The sequence below is a fragment of the Falco biarmicus genome, chromosome 16, assembly GCF_023638135.1.
Source record: "Falco biarmicus isolate bFalBia1 chromosome 16, bFalBia1.pri, whole genome shotgun sequence".
Classification (NCBI taxonomy): domain Eukaryota; kingdom Metazoa; phylum Chordata; class Aves; order Falconiformes; family Falconidae; genus Falco; species Falco biarmicus.
Window position 1 is genome coordinate 7856888 of NC_079303.1, and position 27685 is coordinate 7884572.

Below are 27685 nucleotides of genomic sequence, written 5' to 3' on the forward strand. Positions count from 1 at the left end.
TCGGGCTGGGCTGGAGAAAGGGGCCGGCAGAAACCTCATCAAGTCCAACAAGTGCCGAGTCTGGTGCCTGTGGAGGAACAAGCCCAGGCCCCGGCACAGTCAGGGGTCACCTTGCTGGAAAGCAGCTTGGCAGAGGAGGTCCTGGTGGGCCCCTCAATGAGATGCCTACTGGGCAGGGGACTTGGACCCCTTGCAAAGGGGGGATCCAGTATGTATTGAGACGCCACAGTTAATCCATACACCACAAACACAAAGTCTTGTTGTCCCCGGGTTGGCATATTCAAATGCCTAACAAATGGGGTAGGGGCTTGGTCCCTTAAACACTTTTTGTCCAATACAGATAATAGAGTTGAAACACAGGAAATAAATCCCTTACCCCATGAGAATACTCTCCTCAGGAATTGTTTGTGAACAATTAGTTGTGAGTCGTGGAATAGAACCATGGTATACCCCAGACTTGCAAACCTTTATTCCAGACATGTGACCTTGTTGGGGTTTTCTTGCACCAGGGTTTAAACCTGGAGATCCCATATGTTAGGCAAAAACTACCAATCGAGAAAACACATTGAAATATATGTGGTTTCACTTACTATCAAAACAAAGTGGAATTTTGTGAGGGAAGGAAAAGAAAAAACCTGTGACCTATCAACATGCTCCACCGTTCAATATCCAGCCCCTCAGGGTCCTTTCTGGGCATGTTCAGATGGCAAGTTGTACTTCACACTAAATAGTTCCCTGAAATTATTTACATATGCATAAGGCACTTGTGTATGTCACTTTGCTCCTGTGGGGCTTTCTTGGGGTCTTTTGAGACTACTGGTGGTCAACAAGTTGCTGAACTTTCTTGGGGCACATGCACTCTGCTTGTATTATAGAACCTCATTTATTCTCGGTGCTATATGGTTTTGACAGCAGTGCTCTGTTACCCCACTTCCCTTGGCTATTGTTATAGCCCAGGTGCCTCAGAAGGCTTGCCACCCTTTGCTGAGTTTACTCAATAGGTCTAGTTAATCACTGCTTTAGCTGCAGACTCTCCTGATGACTCTTTACAACTTAATCCTGTCAGCGAGAAGCATCCAACTCTGCCACTGAAGGGCAGCAGGCTCCAGTCACCAGGCTGCTCCCCACAGGGCACAATCCCTACTGCCTGGATCTCGGTGGTGAGAAGCTGTATATAAAAATGAACTATTTTCCAGCAAGGGAAGCAAGGCTTGAACACACATACTCTGGCTGGTAATTCTCCCAGGCAGCTGCATATTCCCAGTCCCTCTAGGGGACTGGGCTTCCCCCAGGGCTGCCCCAGCCCAGCCTGACTCCAGCTGCCCGGGGGCTGGGCACGCTGGGGGGTGGGAGCTCCCACACACACACACATCCCCGGGCAGCCAGCAGGCAGGAGACACCCCTGCGCTGGCCCAAGGGCCTCCCTCGCCCCATGGCCGGCCCCAGCCCCCACTCAGCCTGGCCACAGACCCAAAACACGCTGCGACCCCCCAGCCCAACGTGGCTGCCAGGAAGCTGAGGGTGGGCAATTACAGCTGCCAGCACACCCTGGGAACAACATGGCCATGGGGCAGCCCCAGGCCTACAGCTCCCAACACGCCCTGGGAACAACATGGCCATGGGGCAGCCCCAGGCGTACAGCTCCCAGCATGCCCTGGGAACAACATGGCCATGGGGCAGCCCCAGCCTACAGCTCCCAACACGCCCTGGGAACAACATGGCCATGGGGCAGCCCCAGGCGTACAGCTCCCAGCATGCCCTGGGAACAACATGGCCATGGGGCAGCCCCAGGCAACAGCTCCCAGCAAGTCCTGGGAACAACATGGCCATGGGGGAGCCCCAGGCCTACAGCTCCCAGCATGCCCTGGGAACAACATGGCCATGGGGCAGCCCCAGGCATTTAGCTCCCAGCATGCCCTGGGAACAACATGGCCATGGGGCAGCTCCAGGCCTACAGCTCCCAGCATGCCCTGGGAACAACATGGCCATGGGGCAGCCCCAGGCAACAGCTCCCAGCATGCCCTGGGAACAACATGGCCATGGGGCAGCCCCGGGACTACAGCTCCCAGCATGCCCTGGGAACAACATGGTTGCCTGGCAGCCCCAGGCCTACATTTCCCAGCATACCCTGGGAACAACATGGCCACCTGGCATCCCCAGGCCTACAGCTCCCAGCATGCCCTGGTATGTAAGGACAGAAAATAATATTGTCTCAACATCACTGTTTCGCTACCGCCATTTTCCTGTTGCCGAGCAGAAGGGACTTTGTTTACCTACTTTGTGACCACAGCATCCTGTTGTTGGCAAGAAAAAGCCTCATTCGGGACGGCTGCCGCTGGAGACACGCTGCCCGTCAGAACTGGGGCTGGGGAGCCAGCACAGTAACACCTGGGCACGCGGGCGAAAATTGTGCGAACTAAACTATTTTAGGAGAACTGGGCGGTTTTCCGGGGAAATGGTGTGGACTGAAACCTATAACTGCTGGGGCTCCGCTCACTCTTGTGCTCGGCGACTCGGAGGTCTCCACGGACTTCACCGACTCCACCTGCTCCACCCGCTCGCTCACCTCCACAGAGTCTGGGACTTGGACAACCGCGCCGAGACAATACATCACTGGAGTCCTATATTGGTGGTGGTGAACAGATGCGCCTCTCCCATTCTCTTGCTTAGGGATTCTGACTTTCTCTTCCTCTCTGTCCTATCGTAAGTATTAGTTGTTGTAGAGAATAAAACTTGTAAGCTTGTATGGCATCCGGCCTCGTTTGTGCCTTAATCTAATTCTTGGGATTGTTTAAGAACCATCCCCGATATCGACTTCCAATATCGGATCGGGACAGTACCTCAGGTGGGACCGCAGTGTGAGCCCTGCGCTAGGAGCCGTGTATCCCAAGTGTGAATGTAGAGGTTGGGCCTTGTTTTTAGCTTGGTTCAAAGTGAACTGTGCTGACTGATTCTCTCATCAGAGCAGGCAAGTCTGATCCCTGAGAGAATATTGTCATGGGTGGAAGAGTTGAAGTGCAAGGACTGTGTCAACAAACAGGTGGTTTGAAAAGTCTTTTGGTTCAAGGATCTGGTACGGTTGTGTAACGCCTTTTGGTTTTACAAAGGTGTCTAGTAAATCCAAGTGTTCCTGCCTGTGTCCTAGTAGTGCAGAGACCTCTGTACTTTCTTTAGACTGATTGATGTGTAAGATCTGGGGTTTTTTTGGACAGCTCTGAAAATTGTTCAGAAGGTGGCTTGTATGTTGGGTGAAATCAGTCGTCACTTCCATAAACCTCTCGCCTGGTAAGAAGACCTGTGGAAGCTAGGAGGGTTTCTTTTTTTTTTTCCATTTTTTGTTTTTGGTTTGGTTTGGTTTGGTTTTTTTGTTTTGCTTTGTTTTGTTTTGTTTTGGTTGGTTTGGTTTGGTGTTTTGTTTTGTTTTGTTTTGTTTTGTTTTGTTTTGTTTTGTTTTGCTTTGCTTTGTTTTGTTTTGTTTTGTTTTGTTTTGTTTTGTTTTGTTTTGTTTTGTTTTGTTTTGTTTTGTTACTGGGAGGAAAAGCAGTGATTAAGTATCACTCTGTGATACCCCCAGGTGCAGGCTGTGTAGTGCATTTGAGGTGGGTCGTTCCTGTACAGCCAAGACGGAGCCCAGACTCCTCAATGCTTTGCGCACTGGCAGTGGAAGCCTTTGTGCAGCTGTGGGGACTGGCTTTCTGTGCTGCAGCATGAAAAATAAGAAACACTAGTGTAAGGCTGACAGAGAAGTGGAAAGGAATGGAATATTTTTTGCTGAAAAGAGTATGTCCTGTAGTTTTCAAGCTCTCAATATCTCCACGTGGAATTTAAAACCTGCTTTTAACTATGCTGTTCTGTTTCAATGAGAGGGAAGGTGTCTTGTAGTCACAGATGATCCGTTCTGTTAATAAGGTTCTTTGCCTTCTGAGTTGAGCTTTCTTGGCTTTACATGAAAAGTGCCTCAAGCTGTACGATTTCAGGAATTACATCTACATGGGGATTTAGAGACAAATGAAAAAGTATGTCATCTTATTGTTTCAGTATATGAATACTTTTAAACAGTATTTGCTGTGTTTTGAGCAACAGACCCGCTTCCCATGCACCTACATAAACCCCAGTTTCTCGTGAAGCCACATGCAGTATGGTTTGTGATGTGATATTTACTTGATTCGTAAGCCGTACTATGCTGTGCTCTTCTGGGCTTGTCATAGTCCTTTGAAACACAGCCCTGCACATCAAACGAGCAAGCTGTGTAATCTGCTTTCCCTCATAATGTAGAGCCATGTAACTGTCATCAATACAGGCAGAACAAATCTAGTTGAGGGATTTGTGGGCTACTGTGCGAATCGTGGTGTTCCAGGAATTTGCCCATGCTTACTAATAAGTTCCTGTATTTGAATAGGAATGGGAACATGACGGTACCACAGAGCTGATCCGATGTCCACTGCCATGATTTTCCCTTTTTCAACAAATTATACCAGGGCTGAGCAACGACAGAAAAGGCAAGAATACGGTTACATCAGAATGCAAACTTGTAGTTCCAGCATACTAGATGGATTGTGCCCAGATGCTTTCTGTTCCAGTGTCTCTGGTGCAACAGAGGCAGCTCCTCTAACCCACCAGACTCCTTGGAATCTACCTTCTTGTGCTGGCCCTTGGCACTTTGATTCTGGGACTTTGAGTCCAACTTGATCAGTGTTTCCCAAATGGTTTTCATTGTCTCTCTAATGCTTTCTGTCCCTTCTCACCCGCTGAGGATTCCATCAATGTACCGATACACTGTGATGCCAGGTGGAATAGATCTGTGCTAAGACTACAGCCAGAGCATTGTGAGCAATAGCAGGGCAGTGTTTATATCCTTACAGAGGCCTATTGAGAACGTACTGAGTCCCTTTCCAGGTAAAGGCACGCTGGGCTTTATCTTGGATGTGGAGCGGAATCTAGAGGAACATATCTCCCATATCAAAAGGAGCCTTCCAAATCAGGGAGGCTCCCTGTATTTGTGTCACCAGCTGGGTCTTGTTGGGCACTAAAAGGGAGTTAGCATTTAGCTTGCGGCTATCGAGAGTTAGGTGCCATTGCCCGTAAGGCTTTCTGACTGGTCAAAGCAGAAAACTGTATGGAGAGTGGGCTCTAGTGCTGATACCTCTCTTTTCTAAATGTGCCACCACCCCATCCATAGCGGAGTTTGCTGCTGCTGTCAAGGGGCATTGTTTTAACTGGTAACTGGAGAGCGAGGAAGAGGTGTGGATGGTTGTAACAGACAAATTAATTTCCCTGTTCCATTTTTCTCCCACATCCACCCAGTAATTATGTGGGGCTCCCTATCGTCTTCCTCATCTGCTGTCACCAGAGAAGCAAAAGACCATACAGACCGGCCAGGCGTTTTCCTGCACCGACCATATGGCAGGTCAGATCCCAAAATGTTACTCTCAGCTTCTCCAGCGAGCAATTCTGCATCTGCCATTTGTTTTTCCTGGCCGGGGTAGCCATAAATTAATTTTGGCCACTTAGCTTTCCTTACTTACTCCCTCTATTCCGGTATACCTTACTTTGCGGCAGCCAGGTTGTGTAAGTAATGCCTTGGCCGGGGTCAGCAGTGACTACTGACATTTGGACAGCTCCATCAATTAAAAAGTGCACAGAAATTTTTTTGATCCAATTGGAATACTGAGAAGGGTTTCGGGGCCTTTCTCAGAGTGCCATACACTGCATAGTCATGTGTCATACACAGGTTTGGTTACTGGTTTTTCACTTCTAATGCAAATACGTATGCATCCTCAATAGCACTACTGATGTGTTTTACCTAACTACGCATGTTCTCCAAGCAGGGTCTTGGCCTCTTTCGGGTGGAACTATTTGAGTTGGAGGTCGCCATCTCCCACTGCCGCAATTATCTTTGTCCTATTTTTAACTCATTTTCTGTTGGTGTCAGTGGATCCCAAGACCTTACCAGCTTGTGTTCTCTTGCTGCCAGAACTTTCCTCATTGGAAGGCTTCTTCCTGCGCAACGTAGCTAACGGTGTTCTTTTCACGACCTGGTCTTTGTTTCTCACCCCTGCCAAGGCTGCCTCCCTTGATGGGAAGTCCCTTCATTTGAAACTGCTTTAGAGAGTGGGTCATGTCGGTGGAGGTGTCACCTAGACAGGGGAGTGTGGAAGGTCAGTTCTCTGCATGCGGCAGGGGCTGCATTAATCCCTGTCTCCCACTGCGTGAATGACCGCAAGCAGAGGCACTGTGCACGGAACATCAAGCCTTTAATGAATTAAGAAGGAGAGATATGGGAGAGGGCTGGGGCTGTAGTGGGCGGGTGCAGGTCACACGTCACAGGGATCTGTGCTCCACACCTTCTCTATCAATATATCAACAGCGGTCAGGGCAGTGTGGGGCACTTTGTCTCCTGGAGTCCCTCAGGGTTCTGGCTCACTTGGTGAGCACGGAGTCACTGTTGGATGCCCTCTGCTTGCTGCCGCCCACCTGCTGCCCACTACAGCCCGCAGCTGTGCCGTCCCTGTCCAGGTTCCCCTCCCAGAGGGTTTTGGAGCTTTTTGCCACCTAGCAGACCACCATCTTCTTGCACTTCCTGGGTGTCATGCTGTCTTGTAGGGAGGTCTTTAGCATCCTGGGGGTACCAGCCAGTGCAGGGTGCTTGGCTTTTTTGCCAGCAGCCTTGCTCGATCTGGGCACCACCCGTCTGGAGAGGACACCCAGTGGTGACTGCAAGTGGGTCAAAATGACCCGGGGCTGCCTCTGCAGTGCCTCCTCCACCAATTGGGCCATGTGGGGCAGATGATGCTGAGCGGCAGCCGTGTGTCTGGCCAGGGGACTCTGCAGCAGGATCTGCAGGAGACTCTCTGGGGGACCATTCTGGGGACCCTCTGGTCTTCTGGTCTTTTGGACCCTTCTGGTTTTCTGGACACTTCAGCTCTCCTCTGAAGTGTCCATCGTACCCACCTGAGAGAGCTCCATGGGACTCCCTGGCAGGCAGGTGGGGAGGAGCGCTGCCAGCCCACCCTGCTTCCCCTTGGGGTACAGCAAGGGGGTGTGAGAAACTGCACCGGTGAGACCCACCATCGCCATAGCAGATGTGTTTTCTCAACATTGCTATGGCAGGAAGCTCATGCCATCACCACAGTGAACGATCTGTACATCGTTAAGGCAGGAAGATATCACTGCTACAGAAGAGATTTAAGGCAGGAAGATCACACCACTGCCACTGCAGAGGTTTAAGGAGGAAGCTGACTGACGCCATGGAGCAACAGGGGAGGCTGATCCTGCAAAACTTAACCAAACCCCTGTGCTTGTGCCCAGACCGGGGGTCAGGGGGATAAAGGTACCTGGAGGCCCCTGAGGAATGTTGGGCACGTACACCATTGCCGGGTGGAAGGTGTGGTGTAGCAGAACAGCTTGTAACAACTCTATAAAAAAACGGAACCACCTAACATTGGATGGAACGTTCTGCCACTGGACTTGGAAACAAATCGGACTGTCGGGATGCTGCAGCTCCGGGTGGTAGCTATTGCTCTGAACTCTTTTATTTTTCCTTCTTTCTTTCTTTTCTTTCTGTCTTTCTCTCTCGCTCTCTCTCCCTTTGCATTCACAGACTGATTGTTGGGCAAATAAAGTTCCTTGGCTCTTGACTCTGTTTTGAGTCTTAATTCTGTTCCCAAGAAGACAAACAGAACAATGCTCCGGTCTCAGACCAGCATGCGACAGGGGGATGTTGCCACCTTCCACCAGGAGGAATTGGTGTCCTCCTGCGTCGCGGCCGCCAATTTTTTCTTTTGGACATTCGCCCTCCATCATGTACTCCAAGAGGTCAGGTGAGGGTGGTGGTCAAGACATGGACATCAGGGACACCACTGTCTGTGTCTTTGCTGTCCCCTAGCCCTGCAGTCACTGTCTGCTGTATGGAGCAGCCACCATTTGCCACGTTTTCTGAGAGCTCTGGGAGCTTGTTGAGAAGGGTTGTCAAACAGCAGCTGTTGAGAACTTTAGGGAGCTCCAGGATGCTGTCAAGCCACGTGAGCGGGTCACTGCTGTCCATGGTGGACAAATGCTCATCCTGAAACTGATGCTGTCCTCTGCCAGCTCAGGAGAGGCCTCATTGAAGGCATCTGGCCACAGCTCGGGCAGGTCCAGGGGCTTCTCTGGGCTTGCTGGGGTGGTCCCCACTTCTCAAAAATGACAACAAATCCAAGCCACCTCCAGGGCAATGCAAGCTTTCCTTGGCACGGCCACCCATCTACGGGCTCTGCCCTCCCAGACCTCACCTTGGGGCTTTGTTGTGGTTTTGGCAGAGGGCAGCATGCCAGCAGTGACTGGTGGTGGCATGGTCGGAGTGTTGAAGCTCATGCCGAGCACCTCTGACACCATCGGCAGCTGGAGGGGGAACCTCTCTCTTGGGGGAAGCAAAGGGGGGTGATGGGGTGAGATTCTGGCCGGCAGAGCTGGTTGGGGGTTACCCGGAGGGCAGGAGCACCACGAGGAGTTTGCTGCAATATGTGCCGTGGCGGCTGGCCAGTTGGCATTTGTTGGGGCAAACAGTGTTCTGTCCCCATGGCAATCATTCTACCAGCACCTGCTTCAGCCAGCGTTGTGATGGTTTGACTTTTAATTCTGGAACAACTGCCCATCTCAATGGTTTCCCATCCTGCTGGTGCTTTCCTGTGCTCAGTGCAGATTTCCCATTCCCACCGTAGTTTCCTGTTTCAGCTGTGTTTTGTTTTGGGAGTTGAATTTCATGTGAAAGGGGAAGACACGGGGCCAGCACCACCAACCCTGCAATGCCAACATCTGTGTGCTGGCCAGCCTTCCTTGAGGGTGGAGTTGGGAGGGGACCTTGGGGTACTTTTGGGTTGTTTTTGTCCTCTCCACTCTCTGGTCTGGGCCAGAGGTCAATCTTGGTCTTGCTGTCAGGGTAGCAAAGCTGTGTGGCGTTCACATGCCCCTTCCTGGGGAACGCTGGTGGGGCTGTACTGGGGGTCTGTCCTGGCTGTGGAGAAGCATCATGGGGTAGTGGGCAAGCACCCTTCCCTACGGGGTCTGCCAGTGCAAGGGGTCCACCAGAGGTGCGTGAGAGCTGCAAGGAGCCTTCCCCTGCACCTCAACGTTTCTCTTGAAGTGAGGGGCCCAAAATGACAACACAGTGTCTTAGGTTTGGCTTCAGCCATTTACAAGGGGTCGAACACTGCCTTGGTCCTGCTGACCACACTGTTTCTGGTACGCCTTTGTTCTGATACAAGCCAGGATGATATTGGCCACCTGGGCACACTGCTGGCTCATGCTCAACCATCTGTCAACCTGAACCCTCTGGGTACTTTCCCACCAGGCAGCCTTCCAGCCACTCTGCCCCACGCCTGTAGCGTTGTGTGGGCTTGTTGTGACCCAAGTGCAGAACTAACACTTCTCCTGGTTGAACTTCATACAACTTGACTCATTGAAATTGTCCAACCCGTGCAGATCCCTCTGCAGAGCCTTCCTGCCCTCAAGCACATCAGCCCTCCCACCCAACTTGTCGTTGTATGCAGACTCACTGAGGGTGCACGCAATCCCCCTGGCCGCATCATTGATAAAGTTCTGGAGCAGGACTGACCCCAACACTGAGCCCTGGGGAACACCACTCCTTATGGGCCGTCACCTGGATGTCACTCCATTTACTACCACTCCTGGGGCTTGGCTGTCCAGCCAGCTTTAACCCAGCATAGAGAGTTTCCCCTCTCAGGAAAGTGTTCCAGCCCCTGAGCATCTCAGTGACTCTTCACTGACCTCACTCCCAGTCATACACATCTTCCTTGCTGTTATGGGGAGAAAGATTGTCTTCCCTTGCTTCAGCTGATGCCCATTGCCTTCATCCTCCCATCATGCACAAGAGGCATAAACCTGTTTGCCTTTTCTTGCTGATATGACCCAAGAACACATGGGAAAGCTGTTATCAGGTGTCCCCAAAACCTCTTCTTCTCCTGGCTTTGCACCTTTCAAATAAGGCCAATGGCATCCAGGGCTGCATTAGGAAGAGCTCTGCCCAGGGGCTGGTGGAGGTGATCTTTCCTCTATACTCAGCCCTTCTACAATTTGTCTTGCTGACTTGCCCTTCATTTCTACTTTACCAGATTCACCCATACTTGACTCAAAGATGTTGTCCAGAATTTTCACCACTCCTACATTGTCTTTTTGTTCAAAACAAGTCCATGAGAGCATTTGTGCCATGTTGGTGAGGGATCATCTTCCGCTTTCTCTTCAACCAAGGCCTTCAAGTAAAGGTCTCTTTCCCTAGCAGTCTAAAGGAGATGTTGTTCTCCTTCTAACCTTCATCAGGAGGTTCAGAGAATGTGAGCAGAGGACCATTGTACATGAAGGAGTTAGTGATGAGTGTCACAGGAAACCTGAGCAGGCCTGTGCTGTGCTCCACGTACCTCTTGGCCTTCAGGCTGTGCTGTGCTGAGTGTGTCCCTGGGTTGCAGGACAAGCCATATTGGAAGAAGAAATCTGCAGGAAGCTGCTGGTGAATGGCCAACCGCTCGCCCTTACCTTTACCTGGGACTGCAGTTACCAACTCCCAAGTGAACATCTCCTCTTAGAACACGAGAAGTGATGACTAGAATGGGTTTCCCTGGCAGAAAGCACTTGAAGGTCTCACAGGAGACAATGTGGGATAAGCCTTCTGCAGGCAGGATCTGCACAACTTGCTGCACCACTCTCCCAACGCTGTAAACTCCGTGTTCCCGGCGTCGGAAGGGACGGAATACAGCTGACACGGTTGTCTCCGTGTGAGGAGAGTTTGCTCTAACCAAGGCCATTTGAAATGACACTTTGTCTCAGAGTCCAAGTGCCTTTCTTACTGCAGCCATAACCAGCTGGGCTGCTGATGGCCAGTCCCCCAAGGAAGCTGGAGACTCCAGGGACCTCAATCTTGCCAACATGGCCACGTGCCTCCAAGTGGCCTATGAGCTTCTCAGATGTAATAGGTGTCATAATGATAGCCCAGATCATCAGCCTTCTTGTGGCCTTGGTTACTCCTTGGTTAGCGGTTCCTGAATATGAGAAGGCAGTGATAAAGGGATGCACAGCAATGGAAGAGATGGCCAAGGACCCTGCAGGTGCCATGAAGGCTCTGCAGGAAGAAGTGTGAGAAATAGCCCCTATAGCTGTGCAAAATGGAATGGCATTAGATATGAAGCTGGCGTCTCAAGGCAGACGCTGTACTGTTGTTAATACCGTTCATTGCGTATATGTAGATCAAAGTGGGGGAATTTCTACAGATATAAAAAAGATTTGTAAACATCCTAGTATTTTTCATGAGTTCCCGAAAGTTCACACCTTTTATGGAATTCAAGGCATTTGGAATACGCTGACATCCTGGTTTCCTGATTTACAGCTCTGGGTTAAGAAGTTCATCTCCAGATGCCTTTCTCCTCTTCCTCTATGATCACGCCAATCCATTTTACCTATGCAGCTTCTCCTTTAAGGTTCAGAGAGGAAAAGTTGGACTGTCTTTCAGTAGTGTCTCTAATATTCCCTATGGGCAACTCTTCAGTTGTGGCAATAGACCTCATGGGGATCTGCTTGAGTATCTGAGAAATGTATTTTTTATTTAGTAGTTTCTAATCCTCTCCCCCACACAGCCCTTGATAAGCAATCCCACTTTTCTGTTTATACCCCGTTCTCTAAGGAAAGCAGGCAATAATTACTGCCAAGCACTTGCTATATTCAGCTGCAGAGTTGGTTGAAGAAGTCTCATGTAAAGTGATGTAAGTCCCATGGGGCTGAGGACTAAAATAGTGGGGCTGTAGAGTTGAGGAGCAAGGCTGTCCACACAGTGTTTAGCTCCAGGGACTGCTTTTCCCACCTGGACACACCTATTAAGGAGACACTCTGCATCAAGAGCAATTGGAAAAGTCTTCTATCACTTCTCCAGAGTGGTCATTACCTGCTTTCCTCTTTCACTGTACTTCTGAAACTTATCTCATTAACTGTGCAAGCAAGACTTGAAGACCAGATGTCCCTGATGGGAGAGACATGGCTTGTCAGGGCTTTCTGATTCGTAATGAGCCCAGGGTGTCTTTGGTGCTGTGAACTTGAGGTCTTCAGAGGAGACTGAAGAAACCTCTCAAGAACACCAAGTCAGAAGCAAACCCCAATGTCCCTGGAAGCATTAACAAGCCCCGCTGAGGGCCACGACTGAGAAAGCCTCCCCATGGCCTTGTTAGAGCCCATCCTTGGAGGCTGTGAGTGCAGGTAGGCAAAGGCGCTGTGCAGGCAGCTCTGCTGCTGAGCAAAGCCTTGGCTTGCTTGATGAAGCAGAAAGGCCAAGCCATGGCCTGCAGCCTGTGGGAAGGTCGGTGCTGTCCCTCACAGAGGGCTCAGGGCTCTTCCTGGGGACCATGGAAGGTGGGGGATCCAATGCAATGTTAAGGACAACAATGGCACAACAACTTCCAGCTTCCCCATGGGGCTGCAAGGAGGCAACGATGACCCAGTGCCATGAGGACAACTTGTCTTCTCACAGGCCTCAGTGTCAGAAACAGCTGCCATAGCCAAGGGGACAAAGAGCTGGGTTCTCTTCATGCTTTCCAGCCTTGCTAAAACACTTTTCCATCTCCACCGCAGGTTGTTCTACATGGTTGGACATCTGCCCCTGTTTCCCTGCAGGCTGTAGGCACCATCTCGCTGCCCTACCTTGCTCTCACCCCAAGAGTTCCATGTGTTCACTGAGGTACCTCCACTCTCACCGGCTGTTCCTTGAAACACAAAGCCACGGGCTGATCCAGATTCACTGTGGCTGAGCTCCTGCACCACAGCAGGACCCTTGGAGTGACAGTTCTTCCTCCAGACAGTCACTCTCCATTTTCAATATTACACTTTGTGAAATCTTTTCCTCTCTCCTGCTTTTTCCCACTACCCAGGAAAGCTTTACAGTCGCAGGAACCCCCCTTTATGCAGGGAACCAACAATGTTTGCTTTTTCTCGTGGTCTTTCCCCTCAACAAAGTGAAGTCACCTGCACATGGTCTTCTACACCACGTGACTCCTGCTGGCCTTTCAGCTTCTCCAGGGACATGACCAAGCCACATGCCTGCTGCTGTCCTGTCGTGTCCACAGGCAAAATGGACATGACAGCCTGTACCCCAGCCCTTTTCCTGGAGAGGACCTATGCTGTACCTTGGCAGAGGGACTTCCCCAGCCACATGTTCCTGTTGCTGGCCTGTCACCTCCAGAGACAGAACTGGCCTCATAGGCCCCTTCACAGCCATGCCCTTCTTCCTGCGTTAGGGGTTCCTGAGACCCAGTTGCCCTCCTAATACCATACCTCCCCATCACCCTCATTCTGGCCCACCACCTGACCATAGAAAAGCAGGCTTGCTTCTCCCTGATTGGTCAAATACATTTCACAAAAGTAATTTGAATGGAGAAACATTCTTCACATGAACTCCTGTATTGGTGCTGACACAATTTATATATGTTCTTTTAGCTCTATGGCTTTTTTTCAGGTTGGACTGACCTCTGGAGATCATCTAGTCCAACCCCCATACTGAGGCAGGCTAAGCTGGACCAGCTTTCTCAGCATCTGGTCTAGGTAGGCTTGCAGTGTCATAGAATCATGGAAACAGAATGATTTAGGATGGAAAAGACCATAAAGATCATCAAATCCAACCATTACCACAGGATAGTCAATTCCATCACTAAATCATGTCCCCAAGCACTGCGTCTATGTATTTCTGAAACACCTCCAGGGCTGGTGATTCCACCGCCTCCCTGGGAAGCCTGTTCCAATGCTTGACCACCCTTGTAGTGAAGATGTTTTGCCTCATGCCCAACGTAAACCTCTCCTGGTGCAAACTGAGGCCGTTTCCTTTTTTCCCTTTTCTCTTGTTATGCGGGAGAAGAGACCTACCCCCACCCATCTACAACATCCTTTCAGGTACTTCTAGAGAGCAGTAAGAACCCCCCTGAGACTCCTCTTCTCCACAGTAAAGAACCCAAGTCCTCTCAGCTGCTCCTCAACATACCAAGGCTCCAGACCCTTCACCAGCTTTGTTGCTCATCTCTGGACATACTCCAGCACGTCAAGGTTTCTCTTGAAGTAAGGAGTCCAAGACAGAAACATGGTGTTCGAGGTTTGGCTTCAGGAGTGCCGAGTACAGGGAAGCAATTCTGACTACAGGGGGTCGATCACTGCCCTGGTCCTGCTGGCCACACTGTTTCTGATACCAGCCAGGATGAAATTGGCCACCTGGGCACACTGCTGGCTCATGCTCAACCATCCGTCAATCATCACCCTCAGGGTACTTTCCCACCAGGCAGCCTTCCAGCCACTCTTCCCCAAGCCTGTAGCGTTGTGTGGGGTTGTTGTGACCCAAGTGCAGAACTGGCACTTCTCCTGGTTGAACTTCATACAATTGGTCCCATTCAGATTGTCCAACCTGTGCAGATCCCACTGCAGAGCCTTCCTGCCCTCAAGCACATCAGCCCTCCCACCCAACTTGTCGTTGTATGCAGACTCACTGAGGGTGCACGCAATCCCCCTGGCCGCATCATTGATAAAGTTCTGGAGCAGGACTGACCCCAACACTGAGCCCCGGGGAACACCACTCCTTATGGGCCGTCACCTGGATGTCACTCCATTTACTACCACTCCTGGGGCTTGGCTGTCCAGCCAGCTTTAACCCAGCATAGAGAGCACGCAGCCAAGCCATAAGCAGGCAGTTTCTGCATAAGAATGCTGTGGGAGATGAAGTCAAAAGTCTTTCCTAAGGTCCAGGTAGGCAGCATGCACAGCCTTTCCCTCACCCACTAGGCAGATCACCTTGTCACAGAAGGAGATCAGATTCATCATGTAAGACCTGCCTTTCATAAACCCATGCTGGCTAGTCCTGATCTCCTGGTTTTCCTCCACCTGCTGATTGATGGTGCTCAGGATGATTTGCTCACAGCCTTCCCTGGCACTAAGACCAGGTTGATCCACCTGTAGTTATCCGCATCCTCCTTCCTACCCTTCTTGTAGGTGGGCACCACTCTGACTAACCTTCAGTCTCCTAGGACCTCCCCACTTAGCCAGCACTGTAGATAGTCATCCCCGTGGTGATGCAGATGAGGAGCAGACCAATTGTTTTCACATTGATCTTGGATAATGGGTTGTCCATAGACAAGGACACTTTCAAAAGCACTTGGTCCTACCTGGACATCAGCTTCACCTGAACCACAGGTCCTCTGGGGCTGCAGAGATATCACTTGCAGCAATGCCCTCTCCTGCCACCACTGCACAGTCCAGCCCTGCATCTCTCTGGTCCCAAGGACAGCATGGTTTGCCTTCCTGCGGGACATCTCATTTCACCTTTACAATGCCACCTGCCAACAATCCCAGCATGCTCTGCAGCAAACTTTTGCTTTCATGGGACCCTGGGCACTTGTTACCCACATTTATTGTTACACATCTGATCTTGGCCCTGGTGCTACAGCTGAGGTCCAATGCATCTCTTCTCTGACATAAAGACCCTAAATCAAGGAGAGGAAGAAGAAAAAAATTCTTATTTAACCAGCGTGAGGAAGCCTTAGGATGAAAAACCTCACATCTTATTGGGGACTTTAAAGATCCAGTGGGTTTAAATGGCAAGGGTTTAGGAGTACTCAGGGAGTTTGTAGGGCTGGCAAAGTTGACAAGGGATCAACAGCTGACTCCATGTCCATAAAAGACACTTTCATTTGGCTCTGAAATGGACCAGTCACCGCCCAAAGCTGAGCCAATAAGCAATACCAGTGGCACCTCTCTGATAACCTGAGGAAGAGAGGATAAAACACAGTGTGCAGCATCTGTAAGGGAGAGGAGTGAGAAATGTGTGAGAGAAACAACCCTACAGACACCAAAGTAAGTGAAGAAGGAGGGAGGGCAGGAAGAGAGAGTCTTGGTGGGATCCTACAAGCCAGCGGTCAGGCCATCCCCCCCTTCCCCCCCCGACAGTCACAGGACAGCACAGTGACAGTGCTCCTTTAGGTGTCTGCAGGTTCTTTGCATCGGCATTCTAGCACAGCTGACAGATGATCCAACAACTGTGATGCTCAGCTGAATCTGAAACCCTGCATCATCCGTGTCCACCTTGGCTCTCGTAGCAAAGAAATGGTGGAGTCTCATCTCCGGGGGGGTGGGGGGGTGGGGGGGGGGGGTGGTGAGTCAGGAGAGCAGCAGAGTGCAGGTGCCAGGAATCAGGGTGGCAGGCTGTGGCCAATGCTGGGAACTTTCACCGGGCAGTATCGCTCAAGGGGAGAAGAGTGTCCTGCAAGTGGTTGCAAGGAGGCCATGAGGCCCCAGGGCCTAAGGACAATTTACCTCTTCATAGGCCTCGGTGGCAGAGACAATGGCTGTAACCACAAGGACAAAGACTTTGCTTCTCTTGGTGACTCCCAGCCTTGCCAGTGCCCTTTGCCATGTCCATCACAGGGTGTCCTACGCTGTCCCACAGCTGCTGCTTTTTCCCTGCAGGCTGCAGACACCCGCCTGGCTTCCCCACCTTGCTCTCACCCTGGCGTTTCCACACATGCACTGGTGTCTGTCCAGCCTCACACTCTGTTCCTTGAAACACAAAGACATGCACAGATCTTCTACTCCTTGTGGAGGACTTCTCTTACCACAGCATTAGCCCTTGAGTGACATTTCCTCCTCCTGACCTCCAGTCTCCACTGTCCGAGATGCACTGTGTGGCCATGCTTCTCTCCCCTGCTCTTTCCTACCTCCAAGGAAAGCTCCACCACCTGGGAAACCACCCTTCAGGCAGGCATCCCAACCCAGCACCCTCCTTGTGCCCTTTCACCTGACCACGCCATGGCCTCACCACGCTCTTCCAAGGCTGCTAGCCTTTCAGCTTCTTGCCTAGACATGACCAACCTGTGTGCCTGCTGCTGTGCCAAGATGTACTCAGGCAGCAGAGATGTGACAAGCAAGAAATAAGCCCCTTCCTGGAGGGAGCCCAGGTCCTTAGGCAGAGGGGATCTCACAGCCCATGTGCCACCCAGGGGCCTTCTGCTGGCCTGCCCGAGACACTGGCAGATGGAGCTTAACAGCACGTGTCCCAGCCATGAGGCAGGGGCTCACCTCTCTGCTCTTTCAGACAGAGGTGACCTCACAGTCCCTTTCCCAGCCACATTCCTGCTCCTGGCCTGTCCCCTCCGGAGGCAGGAATGACCTCCCTGCTCCCTCCACAGCCATTGCCTTCCCACTGGATGGTGAGTTCCTGAGACACAAGGGACCACAGGACACCGTGCTCAGCCACCAGCCTCCCTGTGGCCCAGTGCCTCAGCAGAGAAAAGGAAGCTTCTCCCACCCAACATAGCTCATAGATTTCCTACCAGTGCTTTGAGTGGAGAAGTGTTCCTCAGAGCAGCTGTGGAATTTCTATTGGTACATCGGTGCACAGCTGTACTTCCCGCTCTCAGTTTTTCCTTCTGACCTGAAGGAGCTCTCCAAGGGAAAGAGTCAATGAATCCTAGAATCACTGGGGTTTGAAGAGACCTCTGTAAATCGCCTTGTCCAGCTATCCTGCTCAAGGCAGGGTGAACCAGAGGAGGTCTCTCAAGGGTTCTGCCCAGTTTGGCATCGTCCACCAATGGGTTGAAAAAACATTCTTCCAACTTATACGAGGAGGTAAAAAAGGTATTCAGCACTGCTGGCCCAGGTACTTGCACTATGGGATGTCACTAGTCACTGGCCACCAGAAGGCCTTGACCTCTGGTGACATATGGGCTTGAGCCCCCAGGCAATATTCTCACCCACAATATCCAGCGTTTCTTTACTCGAGATGTCATAATCTGGCTATAAAGAGACTGCAGGAGACCATGTAAAGAACCCTTGCTGATGTGCAGGTACAAAACATCCACTTCCTTCCCCTACACTTACAGGTTCAGCAATGCCTTTCTTGTCCTACAAGTACCTGGAAGTGGCTGCAGGAACGTTTTGCCCATCATTTTCCCAGACACTTAGGTGAGGTGGACCAGCCTGTAATTCCCCCAGTACTTTTTCTTGCCTTTCTGGAACAAAGGTTGGATGTCTGCCTTTTGCCAGGACCCCAGAACCTCTCTGATTGCTCAGAAAAATTTCAGGGCACCATCCAGAAAGGGTGAGATAAGCAGACAGGAGCACTTGCAATGAGCCTGCCCAAGGCGGCTGAGATGAATCTCCCTGGGACAGCGCGCTTTCTTCCTGCGGTCACACACAGAAATGGCCGTGCCCTGGGAGGTGTCCCCACCTCAGCTGGCCTCATGCACTGCTGGCGTGGTTGAACCCCAGCCTCACGCACACAGGGGTGCTCAGAGGCATGAGCCCTTCCCTGGCACGTGTGGAGGCAGAGCAGTGCAGCAGACGCAGTGACTGCCTGGCCTCCTGCTGCCCCTGCCAGAGGCTGGCAGCACCTCAGCCCGGGGGTGTAGCGCCCTGCTCGGCACCTCTCGGAGATGGCCCTCGTCATGAGCAGTGGAGACAGGCACCTCGGTTCAAGGGAGCACATCCCAGGGCTGCATTCAGGAAGTTTCTGTCAATACAGAACATTTCATGGAGGCCAGCTGTGTCACAGAGGTGCCACTGCCTGTCCCTGCCTGCAGTCACAGCACTGCCACACAGCACGGCTGTGACCAGGCTGCCAGCGCACTCAGGCCTGGCAGCAACGCAATGGATCAGAAGGAGCGTGGAAGTGGGAAGAGGACAGTACTGCAGAGCCAAGGGCTTCCACCCCCTGGCAGTGCGGCCATGCCAGGACTCTTTTCCCCTCCAGCTCTGCACACAGGAACTGCCCCTGCAGCTCCAAATAGGCCTTGGAGGAAGGATCTCAGCGGAAAATAGTGACTGAAGGGCCCTTTATTTTGTTCAAACAGGCAGAGAGCAGGGCTCTTCATTTACACAGCCACTGGGGCAGAAAAGCAAAGGTGAATTACAAATGCAATGACAGTATTATCATAAGCAAAAATAAACACCACAATCAAAACATAGAAGAGACAGTCTGGGTCTGTAACAAATTATTTTATAATTGCTAGCAGAAGTTTATTGCTTCAGAGGAAAATCCAGCTATATAGTTTGCACACTGCACCCTTGAGCTCCTGGTTCCTCATGCTGTAGATGAGGGGGTTCACTGCTGGAGGCACCACCGAGTACAGCACTGACACCACCAGGTCCTGGGATGGGGAGGAGATGGAGGGGGGCTTCAGGTGTGCAAAAATGCCTGTATTGACAAAGAGGGAGACCACAGCCAGGTGAGGGAGGCACGTGCAAAAGGCTTTGTGCCGTCCCTGCTCAGAGGGGATCCCCAGCACAGCCCTGAAGATCTGCACGTAGGACAGAACAATGAAAACAAAACAGCCAAATGCTATGAAGGCACTAACCACAAGAAGCCCAACTTCCCCGTAGTAGGCCCGTGAGCAGGAGAGCTTGAGGGTCTGGGGGATTTCACAGAAGGGCAGCCAGGTAGATGCCCAGGAAGAGCCAGAAGTGCAAGAGCTGCAGCTCCTGTCTGTCTGCAAATGCCAGGAGGAGGAACTGGGTGATCGAGCTGCTGTTGGACATCTGCTGCCTCTGGGCATGGGGAGCTGTTACAGGAAAAAAATACAGTGACAAGTGAAGGGTGACTTCTCTGAGCAAAATCAATGCCATTTCCCACAGACCATCCCCCTGTCACACCCAGCCATCCCTTACTCTTCCTAACAGACCTTCCTTCAGCTGTGTGGCTGGAGGCCTGCTTGGTGATGGCCATGTGGGCGATGAAGAGCAGGGCATCTGCCCTCAGGCTCTTGATCAGTCAGCCCCAATCTGCAGAAGTAGATATGGGCAGGGACCAGTCCTGGGGTTTAACTTTCTCCTGTTAAACCAGTGCCGGAGCAGAAGGGCCTGTCAGCATCTGCACTGCCAGTTCTAAGGGACTAGGATGGTAAAGGCAGTTTGAGAATATTCTTTTTTTTTTCTTTTTTTTTTTTTTTTTTAGATCTCTCCCCCTCTCTCTGTTGGTGAGTGTTCTTGGATGTCAGAAAATCTCACAATTTCTGCTGTCCTCAGGGGGAACACAGTGAGCTCTGCGAGGCAAAAGGATTGCCTGTGGGTGAGTGCACAGTGTGGGGAGGTGGTCTGTCCATCTGGTTCCCAGTGTCTCTGGGCTTGCACGTTCCTGGGGTGGAGGGTGACCACACTGCCATGTCACCCTGGAAATCCACCAGGCACTGCTGAGAGCAGCCTGACCCACCACAGACCCCTCTTTCTTGAGGTCTCAGCACCCCACTTGCAGCCAAGGACAGACAGGGCTCATTTCACCCTTCCAACAGCATTTTCTCTGTCACAGCATCCCTGCAATTCTCTGTGAGGCTTTCAGATCACAAAGGGTGGGAGGGGACAGGTTTGCATTCTGGAGGGCAACTCACTGCTTGGAAGCAAATTTTAAGTATATAGGTGAGAGTCACCAATATAACATCTGACTCAGAGAAAAAAAAGCTCAATGCCCATCCCCACAGAGGGCATTGCCCACAGCCCCCCAGGCGGCAGGAAAGCTGGGACACTTGTTCCCATGGACACAGCTGCAGGAATGGACCCACAAGATCAGTGTGTGACTCTGCAGCTGAAACACCCATCCCCAGAGAGCCTGACAGCAAGAGCAAGAGAACAGTAACAAATAACAGAGACAATGGAGAAAGGAGGCAAAACAGAGTGAGGGTGCGTCTGAGAGAGGCCAGGGCGAGTGTGCCGGGCACTGAGGGCAGCGTTGCCCTTGCCCAGCTCTGCTCGCCACCTCCCACATGTTGGAAGAAGGGTTCGCCAGAGTCAAGAAGACGCTCAATATATGCATCTTGCTCAACTCTATTAGTTTCTAACACTACTTATATAGAACCAATACACATGCATATTCGTAAAGCAGAAATATAATTGGTTATTAGTCTCTAAATGCGCGCGGTTCTCACACCCCTAATTATCATGACTAAAATAAGCATTCTATCCATGTAGCTAATTGTGTTGTTGTGCTTCAGCCTTGTAGTTTGTTACTCCCTATATTCCCATATCACTCCCCATCTTTCTTGGCCCTGCACCTTCTTTCCCAGCAGCTGTAGCTTGTTACAGCCACGGCCTGTTGGCACAACATAATTACTTGGTCTCAGGATTCAAGAATAGCTCAAGGCTACCTTTCTTGTTAACTTCAGCACAGCAACTTCAGTACAATTCTGATTACAGGTCTATTCTAATACCAGGCCTGGATTGTGCAGAGACTCTAAGGCCATGCTTCTGCATCCATTCTTCTTCACCCACACACCAACATTGCCGGGCAGCTGCTCTCAGCCCCTGTGCTCTGCAGAGGGACCGGGACACATGGCTGGAGAGCTGCCCCGCGACTCTGCTGGAGCTCTGGCTGCAGAGGGGGTGGCTCATGCCTCGGGACCCCCAGCCCTGAGGGCAGAGGCTTTGCGGGGGAGGGAGCAGGCCAGGGGACTGCCTCAGAGGAAGGGCTCCCTCAGTCCCTGATATTATCCCAGCTGTACAGGATTTCCCTCCTGGGAGGTGTTTCCCTGTGCCAGGTCTTCCCCTGTCGGTGCTCACAGACCCCATCCCAGCCTCTGTGCACTGGCCCCACACAAACCTGCCTGTCTGCAGGGCACTGGCTGGGTGCAGGGTCCTGTCCGCAGGGGGAAGACAGCAGCTCAGAACGACCCTTAAGGCTCCAGCAAAGGTGCTGCTGCTCCTGTTCATAGGCAGATGAGTGGCTGAGGGCACTTCAGGAGGCTCCTGTCAAACCTCCTCATCACTCACAGTTCCAATTAGGAGTCTCAGTGACTTCTTCCAACTAGAGATCTCCATTTTCATTTTAGCCTGCCCTCCCTTCCTCCAAGAGTAGGACACTGAAAACACAAACCCAAGAAAGACCTGTGTTATGATAGCAAACACTGCCCTGAACTTCCTCATGAAATCTTTCTTCCAGACATATCCGCAGGGCAACCTAGACCTGAGAGCAGCCCTGAACCATGCAGCATCCAAGCAAAAGAAATGGAATCCTTCCCTACTGAGTGTCACTCGGTGTCACCACCGAGCTGTGGGAAGCTCCCCGGCAGGCTGAGAGCTGCCCCTGGCAGGCGGCAGAGCCCCTGCCCCAGCACACAGCCCCCTGGGCTGCAGGGACCCTGCTGGCAAGGACAGCCCTGGGCACCCCTGCCTGCACAGCCACCTTCACAGCCCTGCAGCCGGCCCTGGCACAAGGCAGCCCACATGCCCTGGCCCTCCCACGCTGCAGCAGGGAAGCCCTGCTCTGCAGCACACTGGCCTCCTCCACAGCAAAAGGCTCCCACACGGTCCCACAGGCTGGGGGTGCCCCAGCTGCTGCAGACCCGGCTAGGAACTGCAGAGGCATTGCCCTGCAGCCACAGACTCACCGGCTCAGGGGCTGTGCAGATTTCTCCAGCAGTGAGCTCTCAGCAGCCTCCCAGCCCAGACTGCCTTGAAGCTCTCAGTACCTCGCTCCTGTGCCCTGGGTGCCTGCAGGCAGTGCCTCAGCCTTGCTGCGCTTTGAAGAGGCGCTGCTGGTGGGCAGAGCTGTCTCTCTGCAGTGCTGCCCGCTTGCCATGAGCTCCCTCCATGGCAGGAGCCCGGCCCAGCTCAGCAGCAGGGAGCAGCCCAAGGCAGCCCTTGCTCTGCCCCTCTGGGCTCCCTCCAGGTGTCCCTGGGGCTGCAGGGGAACCTGCTGGGGAACAGCCTGATGCAATCACTGATGCTCCCTGCCTCAGCTGGGTAGAGACACTTCTGTCCAGCAGTGGCATTTCTCTGAGGAAAAAAAAGTTTTGTGCATGAGTATCAACTTTTGTTAACCCATTATGAGACAGGACACCATGAAGACTGCATACTCCTAAACAGCGTCTGTGTATGTGTGTGTCTGGTGGTTCTACAGGCAGGGGCAGAGGGGGTGTCTTAAGTGCTTCAGTAAGCATTGCAGAGTCAATTGAAGCACCTCATTGCATAGTCCTAGGGGTACAAAGACTCAGCTCTCCTTTGCCCAGGCCAGGTCTCTGCTCTGAAGCAAAGCCTTTGCACCCACGGGCTCGGGGACACTTGGTTCCAGGTTTCCTCATGGCAGAGCTGGGCTGGTGCCACAGCTGGGGGGCTTCAGCCCAAATGTGCAGCAGTGCCCTCTCAGCCAGGGGCACACACAGAAGCAACTGGAGCCGTTCCGGTTGCAGACGGAGTTGTGACACTGATGGAGCCAAGTACCAAGGCAGGTGGCAGAGCTCAGCAGAGCTGCTCTGCAAGGGCAGCAGCTTCCAGTTGCTCAGAGATCCAAAACAGAGTTGAAAATTGTGAGGCAATTCATGGCAACCCTACATAATATTTATTCCTCCAGCAATAGATAAGGAAGAAACCAAGATGCTGTGTGGACTCTGCTGAATTGAGTAAGGGCAGGTGTGGATACAGCTGAGGTTGTCTCTGTCCTCTTCTCCTCTGCCTTCCCTGGCCAGTTCTCCCAGGCCTCTGTGGCTGCAGGCATGTCTCTGGAGGAGAAGAAGCAGCAGTGGGAGGGGATCAAGTCCCCTGAACTCAGGCAATCTTGAGCAGTCCGTGGGAGCAGAGGCGCGTTATCCCAGGGAGCTGAGAGAGCAGGCTGCTGTCACAGGGAGGCCACTCTCCATCCTCTGGGAAAGGCCATGGAGACTGGGAGAGCTGCGGGAGGGGTGGCATCACCCACCGATGGCACAGGCATTTAAAACATGACTAAAGGATGAGCAAGGGAAATTAAGGCCCCAGAGTGTGTCCACTGATATTATATTTCTGGGTGTATGAAAGAGAAGGTGAGTGGATTGACTCATGGGACATTGTGGGTGGACACCTTCTATGCTTTCGGTGAGAAAAAGACAGGATTGCTATACTTAGAACAGTGGTGGTCTTCTACTGGGAGTCAGCAAAGCTTAAGAAATCATGACCCACAACATTCTAGTGCCCACATTAGGATATTGTGTCCTGCATGGGTACAGAAGTGGATGGGTATAAAAACAGCTGGATGGTTGGTCTCTGAAATAAGTGTTGAGTGCATGGTTCTCTGCCTGGAGGCACCCAGCTAGCAGCGTCCTGCTGGGGTCTGTCCTGCCATCTGCCCTGTTGAGCCTGGTTTGGATGACCTGGAGGAGATGAGAGGGGTATTTTTCATAGCATTTGTAGATGACGCCACATTCAAGACAGCAGACACTGCACTGAAGGAATGGTTGCCAATGTAAAGGACAGACATGCTGCAGGGGTGTTTAAAAAGATACTTGAAGGTATCCAATAATAATAAAAAAAAGAGTCCAAAGTCTTTTCCCTAGAGTGGACTAAGCCCCTGCACTGAGTGAGGCTGGGGGCTGTGTAGATGGATAGTAGTTCTGTGGGATAGGCTTTGGTGGTCCTGGGGTGTCATAAGGCAAAGCATGAGCTGTCAGGAAAAGCAGCCAACAGAATCCTGTGCTACGCAGAGACAGTCCAAATGATTATTGCTTGTCTGCTCATCACGTTATACAATAGATCCAGCACATCTAAGATCCAGGATAAAAGAGACATTGGTAAACTGGACTCAGATCTCTGGAGGCCCACCGCAAGGGTCAGAGGTGGAGCACTTGCCACATCAGAAGTTAAGACAGCTGGGCTTGTCCAGGCAGGAGAAAGGAAGATCTTGGGGGAACATGCATCAGCATGGCTCTGGTCCCAGGAAGACACAGTCAGGCTCATGTCCATGCTGCAAGGAAAAAGGACATGAGAGAATGGGCTGAAAGCAGACATGGTCAGAGGACATCAACTGAGAAACTCTTCCAACGTGACAATAGCCAAATGCTGGAATTGGTTTCCCAGAGATTGTGTGCTGCCTCTTTCCCAGAAAGGGACCAATATGCATTTAGGTAAAGCCTTGACAAATGGGGTCTGGCCCTGCTCTGTGCAGGACGTTGGTCAAGAATCCTGCAAAGGTCCCTGCCAGCCTGAAGGATGCTGTCCCTTCTTCCCAAAACTGTTCTCCAATTAGGGAAAGCACTCGCCTGCTCCCTGAGCACTGAAAACTCACATGAGGCGTGGGGCTGCTTCACAGGTGCCCACAAGGTGTCACCTTCCCTCAGCCCATCCTTTCCCTGATACAAGCTCTTCTCTGGTACTCTCCTCACATCATGCAACAAGAACAGAACAGCCTATCAATCCCCATTGACCATGCTTTTCTTGTTGTATATCTCTTCCATATTTTCAAGATGCTTGCTGTGGGAATTGTCCACCTTGGGTAGCAACTCCATAAAGCGCACCATTCTCTCTCATTCACCATAGTTTACTACCATTCCTCATCATCACCACTGTAATCTGTGACCACCACCTCCGCAGACCGAGGTACTTCTTCCTCCTTAACCTGCCTCTCCTTTACCTGGGCTCAGTCTCCACCACTCTCCCCAAATCCATGGCCAACTCCCTGTGGGATACCAGGGACATCTCCTATGCAGGATGTGCTGCACAGGTCTTTTTGATTGTCTTTTTCATTTCAGCAGAGTATTCTCTGCTCACCACCATGGCCTATGACCGCTACGTGGCCATCTGCCAGCCCCTGCACTACAGGACCCTGCTGGGCAGCAGAGCTTGTGTCCACATGGCAGCAGCTGCCTCGGGCACTGTGTTTCTCAATGCTGCGCTGCACACGGCCAATACACTGTCACTGCCGCTCTGCCACGGCAATGCTGTGGGACAGTTCTCCTGTGAAATCCCCCAGACCCTCAAGCTCTCCTGCTCACGGGCCTACTACGGGGAAGTTGGGCTTCTTGTGGTTAGTGCCTTCATAGCATTTGGCTGTTTTGTTTTCATTGTTCTGTCCTACGTGCAGATCTTCAGGGCTGTGCTGGGGATCCCCTCTGAGCAGGGACGGCACAAAGCCTTTTGCACGTGCCTCCCTCACCTGGCTGTGGTCTCCCTCTTTGTCAATACAGGCATTTTTGCACACCTGAAGCCCCCCTCCATCTCCTCCCCATCCCAGGACCTGGTGGTGTCAGTGCTGTACTCGGTGGTGCCTCCAGCAGTGAACCCCCTCATCTACAGCATGAGGAACCAGGAGCTCAAGGGTGCAGTGTGCAAACTATATAGCTGGATTTTCCTCTGAAGCAATAAACTTCTGCTAGCAATTATAAAATAATTTGTTACAGACCCAGACTGTCTCTTCTATGTTTTGATTGTGGTGTTTATTTTTGCTTATGATAATACTGTCATTGCATTTGTAATTCACCTTTGCTTTTCTGCCCCAGTGGCTGTGTAAATGAAGAGCCCTGCTCTCTGCCTGTTTGAACAAAATAAAGGGCCCTTCAGTCACTATTTTCCGCTGAGATCCTTCCTCCAAGGCCTATTTGGAGCTGCAGGGGCAGTTCCTGTGTGCAGAGCTGGAGGGGAAAAGAGTCCTGGCATGGCCGCACTGCCAGGGGGTGGAAGCCCTTGGCTCTGCAGTACTGTCCTCTTCCCACTTCCACGCTCCTTCTGATCCATTGCGTTGCTGCCAGGCCTGAGTGCGCTGGCAGCCTGGTCACAGCCGTGCTGTGTGGCAGTGCTGTGACTGCAGGCAGGGACAGGCAGTGGCACCTCTGTGACACAGCTGGCCTCCATGAAATGTTCTGTATTGACAGAAACTTCCTGAATGCAGCCCTGGGATGTGCTCCCTTGAACCGAGGTGCCTGTCTCCACTGCTCATGACGAGGGCCATCTCCGAGAGGTGCCGAGCAGGGCGCTACACCCCCGGGCTGAGGTGCTGCCAGCCTCTGGCAGGGGCAGCAGGAGGCCAGGCAGTCACTGCGTCTGCTGCACTGCTCTGCCTCCACACGTGCCAGGGAAGGGCTCATGCCTCTGAGCACCCCTGTGTGCGTGAGGCTGGGGTTCAACCACGCCAGCAGTGCATGAGGCCAGCTGAGGTGGGGACACCTCCCAGGGCACGGCCATTTCTGTGTGTGACCGCAGGAAGAAAGCGCGCTGTCCCAGGGAGATTCATCTCAGCCGCCTTGGGCAGGCTCATTGCAAGTGCTCCTGTCTGCTTATCTCACCCTTTCTGGATGGTGCCCTGAAATTTTTCTGAGCAATCAGAGAGGTTCTGGGGTCCTGGCAAAAGGCAGACATCCAACCTTTGTTCCAGAAAGGCAAGAAAAAGTACTGGGGGAATTACAGGCTGGTCCACCTCACCTAAGTGTCTGGGAAAATGATGGGCAAAACGTTCCTGCAGCCACTTCCAGGTACTTGTAGGACAAGAAAGGCATTGCTGAACCTGTAAGTGTAGGGGAAGGAAGTGGATGTTTTGTACCTGCACATCAGCAAGGGTTCTTTACATGGTCTCCTGCAGTCTCTTTATAGCCAGATTATGACATCTCGAGTAAAGAAACGCTGGATATTGTGGGTGAGAATATTGCCTGGGGGCTCAAGCCCATATGTCACCAGAGGTCAAGGCCTTCTGGTGGCCAGTGACTAGTGACATCCCATAGTGCAAGTACCTGGGCCAGCAGTGCTGAATACCTTTTTTACCTCCTCGTATAAGTTGGAAGAATGTTTTTTCAACCCATTGGTGGACGATGCCAAACTGGGCAGAACCCTTGAGAGACCTCCTCTGGTTCACCCTGCCTTGAGCAGGATAGCTGGACAAGGCGATTTACAGAGGTCTCTTCAAACCCCAGTGATTCTAGGATTCATTGACTCTTTCCCTTGGAGAGCTCCTTCAGGTCAG

The 27685-nt window shown here is 51.9% G+C and overlaps 1 protein-coding gene across 1 annotated transcript in view; it reads left to right on the forward strand.

The window, feature by feature from the left end:
• LOC130159827 (ubiquitin carboxyl-terminal hydrolase 42-like) overlaps window positions 1-27685 on the forward strand; it is a 51826-nt gene that overhangs the window by 12694 nt on the left and 11447 nt on the right. The gene's annotated exons all lie outside the window — the stretch shown is intronic.